Genomic DNA, 7428 nt, shown 5'->3' on the forward strand with positions numbered 1-7428 from the left:
TTTTCACAGACATATGTCACAAAGACACTTCCACAGATCATTATTCATTAACTCCATACCCGGGGGTGGTAAGCTACTATTGTAGACACAGCATCACTCACGCACACACTTTTTCATACTTGGCAATGTGGGTGAAGAGCTTCGCCCAATGATACAACAGCAGCTTTTGCGACTCGCGCCCCACGGTAGCACCTGATTTTCCCAGTGTTCTCCCATCCAACTACTGAGATCTGACGAGATCAGACTTTGATGAGTTGGTATGGCCACAACAACAGAATGTGTGGAGAAACTACAGTGACAGGTTAGAGCAGTGCATGATGGTGATCCCAGTTCTCTGGCTGGATTCTACTGCACAAACAGGTTTATTGTTTTGTATAATGTGTAGCTGATTGACATACAGATTTGAACCCCCACTGGTCTTACTATACTTTTACTATTTTACTAAGCGTTTCTTTGGCAGAATGTTCATTAGTTATCACAGTGACACAATGCACATAATTAACAACCCAAAAGTTTTTAGAAACACAAACATTTATTTAAACACACATTTTCAGGAGCCTTTGATCAGTATGAGTGTTCATGGTCCTGTTTAGGTGTTTAGGTTTTCAACAAAAAATGTGAGAGTGACTAACTAGCGAAAAACTCTTGGCTACTACTACTACTACTACTACTACTACTACTACTACTACTACTACTACTACTACTACTACTTCTACTAATAATGCATCAGTTTTATATAGTTCTTTTCTGGACACTCAAAGACACTTTTCAGAGCATTATTCATTGGCTCCATACCCAGTGATGGTAAGCTACTATTGTAGCCACAGCTGCCCTGGGGCAGACTGACGGAAGCGAGGCTGCCAATCTGTGCCATATGCCCTTCTGATCACCACCATCACTCACACACACTCCACTACATACTAGGCAATGTGGGTGAAGTGCCTTGCCTAAGGACACAACAACAGTTTTTGCAACTGGCGCCCCCCAGTGGCACATGCTTTTCCCAGTGGTCGCCCATCTAAGTACTAACCAGGCCCTTGCTTAGAGTCAGAGATCTGATGAGATCAGGCTTTGACAATGTTGGGATGGCCTCAAACAATAGATATCTCTAATACTAGAGAGCTTGTGACTGTAATTATTTGTGTGAGAGATTTGTTTAAAATACCCATATATCAATTTGCCTGTTGTAGTTCCAACTAAGTAACAGAGCTTCAGACAGAGCAGGGCATACAGTTAGCAACACTTCATTATTGGTAACTCTAAAAATATACTTTCTAGTTTTATGTTCACTCAGTTACCACTCATATCTTTCCATTACCATGTTGACTCCGTATCTGTGTTGCTGATAGCTCTTTTCTGCCTCCCAGGCCTGTGTCTCCACCTCTCCCTCTCTTGTTCGTCTCGCTCCAGCACTTCTTTAATGAGAGCATGTTCCACTAGCATTCACAAACCCTTCTTGGCTAATTACATGACAAGCGTCTAGTTCAGGTCACTAATGAAGAGGGATAGTTGAGAGCGACGCCACTGGAGGCCTGTACTAGTGTTTTGGGGAGTGGGGGTCAGAGAGGGGGTGGGTGTTTGTGTGTTTGTGGGGCTGGAGGAGGGAGGATACTGGCACTGGGCCAAAGGCATATCAGCCAGGGCACGTTGGACTTAGCATCTAGTACTCTCCCTTCCTCCTCAGCCCTTTTCTACTTTTATCTCATCACTCTCATCTTTGGCCTTACCACAGAGCACTGGGGTGAAGACATTTTTGTTTTTTGGTTGATTTTTTTCCACTTTTAAAACAAATAAACAAGCAAACAAAAGCATAACTGATACATGCATGTGTATTTAAGTAATCATTTCATCTCTATTACTATCTCCTTGAGCTAAAATTTGGTTTGACATATTGTATCTCCACTCTCATGTCACTTTCCCTCCTTCTCCAGGAGAACTGACCAACCAGTTCCAAATAATTTCCCTTGTGGCTCAATAAAGTTTGTCTAAGTCTATCAGGAGACTATTCTAATTCAGACTGCTCCTATTCATAAAAATGTGATGATACTCATAGTTTTTAAACATGCTTTTTAATAATTTCTTTAGATTGAGGATAGCAACCTGAACCAATGTCTAGAGTAAAAAAAAACCAAAAAAAAACAACAACAACACAGCTACAGATCAACTTGAATTCATTATTTACATCTGCTCTTTCCCTTAGGTACACTGTGTCCCTTGAAAAACATGCATTCTCACTTGACGCTGAGTCTGTTATCCACAGATCTGACCTGTAACTTGGTCTAGCAGCATCACCTTCTTGTCTCCGTGGGGATAGATATATTTAATGCCATACTGTTAAACATTCTAATCAAAGTACTAACATAATGGAGACAATCAAGAACCAGAAAATGTTACTAGTACACCTTCATCTTTCGACTTAAACTTAGACAAACTGTATTGCTCCAAAAGGGAAATTATTTGTAAACTGTAGCTCACACATCATAATAAATATAATCATAAAGAGAAAAAATATAAATGGTAATAATACATTCTAAATAAGCAGTAAAAATAGAAAAAGGCTGGTGTCACATAAGGCATAATTATATAAATGTCAGTTCATTGCAAATGGTTGTCCCCTTTCTAGATAAAAGTGTTTTTATGCACTTCACAAGGAGAGTTTAGGAGCGAAGAGGAGGAAAAGGCAGAGAGAGTGACCTAGGCACCAGTCCAGCGGCCCACCATGTGATTCGGAGGAGCTTGTTCTGTCAAGAGGCACTCTCAAACAGAGGAGCGCTGTCCCATACCATCCCCAGTGAAAGGCTTGAGAAACACAAACCATCTGGAGGCTATAGTGTGCTCTCTCAACCCATCAAATATGGAGGATGTTTGTCTGATTTACAGGGCCTATTCCAGGCTGTTTGGACAACTCGGCTGAGGGATTGGTGCTTTAATTAAAGATAATATCAAGAGCTAATATGGCCCCCAAGACCCCTGCTTCATCGTCAACAGCACAACAAAGTCGCAGTTCTCTGGGTAGAGATGAGTGACTTAGCACTAAATGAAAGGACTTGAAATGGGAGCCAGAGAATTAATGTGAGAGTGAATGTTTCTTCATTAATTTATGTCTTTGTGTCATGACATGAGACAAACCTGCCACTGTTTATCCGGCCCCATAATTGTTAAATGGGTCATATTATGTCAAATTAATGACTTTTATGAGAAGTTATGCAGAAAATTTCAGTTTTCACCTACCCCCTATTGCCGCCCACATTTTTGTACTTTTGGGAGACACTTGAAGGGTGTAATGTCACATTAAAAAAAACAAAAAACAAAAAAAACAATAAAAAGATCATACATTGCCTGTGAAATGCCATTATGAAACATTTTGTACAGAAGATCATTACTTCTGTTTGTATTACTAACCCCTTTAAGCTATGTATTCAGGGTTTACAATGATCAAAATGTAAATATTGTTTTGTGTATGTTATAGTTTGATACTAAATATCCTCCAAAAGCATAATGTCTTCTTTAAGCGTTCCTGAATGAATTGTGTTCAAGCTAAAGGTCTTCTCATGTCCGTTAGTTCACAGTGGTGCTCTTTCTGCTGGTGCCAATATCAACGTGGCTTATCGGACTCACCACTGAGCTCCCTTATTCATACTGTCATAAATTATTACATGTTCTTTTTATTCATAATAGTAGTGCTTTAATCTAAAAATATGATGGGCAAAGAATAAGACAAAGTTTTCAGCAGCAGCAGAGAGACTGGGCCTGCGCTCCTCTTGCTCAGCGCCACATCTCGGAAACACTGGGTCCCAAAATAGATGTTCTTCTCATAAAGGCTCCTTCTTTGTAGTCGGCGTACAGCAACAACATCTGCGGGGCAGTTTGTATGGGGGGAAGAGATTCGGGCAGGCTATCAAAGAGAAAGGCCATCTCCTGAGAAGTGGTGGGCGGAGGACTTCCATATTATATCCCATTCCATCTTTTTTCTCCTCTTCTGTCTCCATCCATTGCTCTTCCAAAAATCTGCTGCAATCAGGGTGATGCTAATAAAAGGTCATTAATTTTACCTGTCAGGGCTATCTTTGGAGGGTCCAAATTGAGATTATGGGAAAAAAGGGTTTTACTGTTGAAAAGAGGTTGGCCAGAAACCTCGGTAACTGCAAACCCCATTTCAACAACTTTATTTAGATGTATTTGGAGAACAAGTCTACTGTATACTGTAAAAAAACAACAAATGAATTAGCGTGAATTCTCTTCCTTCTACTCAGTCATATACATTATGCAGTAGTTCATAGTCTATCTAAATAGCTTTCACTGTAAGCTGTTTTTCTACTTGTCTACTGATCCACTCTGCCCCATGTGTATAGTTCTTTAGTTGATCTCCAGATTGGCCAGGATGGAGGAAAGCATTCATTGAAAACAACAATTCTAAGTTAAAAAAAAAGCAAACACACACACACACACACACACAAAATGTAACTTTCAATGTATTTACTGTATGTAGTGTACTTCATGATCTATGTTATAATGTTGCTCCCTCATCAAAAACATACCCGCAGTTATGTTTTGTTTCAGTCACACATGTTTAACACACAAACCCCACATATTTAGGCTGAGTTCTTCTCTCAAATTGAAAACACTCTGTTCCACGTTGTTATGTCATATGGTAAAACAGGAAGTCCACCAGCGAGTTTGTAAAGTACATACACCTTCACTGGAATCATTCGGATAATTTCAGCCCTGGAATTGTCAATGTCTGCTAAACAAAAGGTAAAATTTAAATGTTAACTTGAAAACTACTGCTTTATTACATCACAAGCTGGAACTGAGCATTTTGAGATTTGGAGATGTAGACAGACTAATAATAAAGAATTACTCAAACATGTAATGAAACTCCAGAAATGTTTTAATGACATAACAGCATTATAACTTTATCTATCTATCTATCTATCTATCTATCTATCTATCTATCTATCTATCTATCTATCTATCTATCTATCTATCTATCTATCTATCTATCTATCTATCTAATTATATCTTAAAGCTCACAATAATCCATTTTGTGTAATATAGGATCTTTAAGACATCTGTCCCGCTATCTGTACAATGTAAAACACAAGAATGAGGATGCAGAATATGTATTTTAAAATAAAAAAAAGGTGGCACCAGCTCAGAGAGGAGAGGGCAGAGGGGCAGGGCGATGATAGTAGCTTCATGTGTCGAGGGGGTGTATCAGGGCCTACCCTTTGAACTCCTGATCCACTTAATTGAAACAACATTGCCAGGGCATCGGCTGCAGATGTGGATCGCATTCATCTTGTTTTTATTCAATTTTGTCTCTCCACATGTCCATAAGTCACTGCCTCCAGACCGTCTTGCCCCTGGCCGTTGGACGCGTTGCCCATCTGCGTCCTCCGAGGGTGCTCACGCTCACAACAGGGACCCCAAACCAGGGCTTGAGAAACTGCAGTGCTCCGTATGGTTCTTCTTCATGGCTCTCACCTCGGTCAAGACCCTCCCCTTACAAATGCACTCTCACACACTCATACGCACACACTTGCACCCCCCCCCCCCCCCCCCCCGGTTTGAAGATTTACTGTTAGGAGCAGTGGCTGACAGGTAGTTTGAACCGTGCACTTTCTAATTCAAACAAATGGGGCAGAGCATTATCATGGAGCCACAAGGTGTTTCAGATGACTCGCAAGTGTTGAGTGCTGCTGATATGGAAGAAGATAGGCACACACTGCTCTTCGCACTGTAAAAAAAAAAAGTGAAATATGTGGGATTCAGTTGTGTTAAGAAGGTAGAAATGTCAGTCAATTTACATATAATTGCAAAAACTACTGGTCAAATGATGCACTATGCAACTTCTCCAGAAAAAAAATCCTGCCTAAATTAATATTATATTTTTCTAAGATTTTATTTTTTCTGTATTATATATATTTTTTCACAATAACAATAAACAACAATAAAACAATAACAAAAAAATAAATAATAACAATAAGTACCTTGAAAAGCATACATTCTGCAACTTGACCTTGTGTCATCCCTTTCTTACTCCATGGACTCCAAGGAGTAGCCAGGCTGGCGCCACCTAGTGCCTCTGCTCAATTTCATTTCTCTCCAGCTAAGAGGTCAGGAATTGGAATACACTAGCAAGAACCACAGAAAAGCGCGTTCAGGCAATCAGAAGAGCCATACATTCTGTGTTGGCAATGATTCCCGAGATTGAGGGTTTGAAGCCGGAACAAAGAGAATGTTTGGTGAAGACGTTATTGCCCTTCTTCCTACGAGATTACCAGTTACATACATCACAACCAAATAGCAGCGACTGGTTAAATAAAAAAAAAAAAAGTACCTGCCTACCACCAAGCCAATGAATTGTAATGCTGTGAGGTCAGACGGTTTCCACAAAGTGAAACCGGCTGATGAATTAGGCTATCCAAGGAGACCCTTCACCAGAAAAGTTACATAGTGGAACTTTAAGGTTGATACAAGAACAACTGCAGTAAGAACATTCCACAAGGAAGGAACAGTACATACAAATACTAGCGACAAAAACACATCTATTTTAGTTTCATTCATTTAGATTAAGTGACGGCATCAACATCACCCTTGACTTTGTTTAGTGAGGCTGTTTTTGCAGTGCACATGGGAGTTTGTGAGTCAACCATGAGGAAATAAATAAACAAACACAGTGGTATAAACGCAAATGAACAGATAAACTTGGATAGACATCAGCATCTTGTAGATCTGGTGCTGAACATCTCATTTCGCAGAAGAATGGTCAGGCTTTCTGTCACCGCCCTAATCTGTGCCCCCATGCACCAGCTCACAGTTGGGTTTAAGCCTTTGGTGGCAGCATGAGATGATAGTGAGGTAAAAAAGTAAATAAATATTCAACAATCTCTGTGTGCATTCTAGTAAGACATGGGACAAATTGATTTGGATGCTTACAGCTGCTGTAGGTTACTTTAAGCCTGTTCTGGTCAGATTACATTGCTCCACCGCCCATACAGCAGAAGATACAGGCGGACAATATAAAACATATGGGCTAAAGTGTAGGTATTACAAACAATGTGTGTTATGACTTGAGTTTCCTATCAGATTCAGGGATTTTTATGTTTTCTTTTTTTTTTTTTCTATTTGGAACAGACTGAAGCATAATGATAATAATGATCAATAGGTTATTTTTTATTTAGGTATATGTCATTCTATCAACCAGATAGAATAGTTTATAGCCTATAATGGGTCCTGTATTTTTAAACCTAAAAAGCTAAAAATAACCTTACACCTGTAGTGAACAAGAAGCTAAACTCATCCTAAATCTAAGACAACATAAGTGGGGAAAGAGGGATTTGGAAAGGATCACCGTACGATGGAGGGAGGGACTAAAAGTGTGCATAATAATTCCTTCCTTTGTGGGACTCGCTGCGAGCAGGT

This window comes from Boleophthalmus pectinirostris, unplaced genomic scaffold (genome assembly GCF_026225935.1).
Source record: "Boleophthalmus pectinirostris isolate CB_2022bp ecotype Guang Dong unplaced genomic scaffold, ASM2622593v1 HiC_scaffold_9, whole genome shotgun sequence".
Classification (NCBI taxonomy): domain Eukaryota; kingdom Metazoa; phylum Chordata; class Actinopteri; order Gobiiformes; family Gobiidae; genus Boleophthalmus; species Boleophthalmus pectinirostris.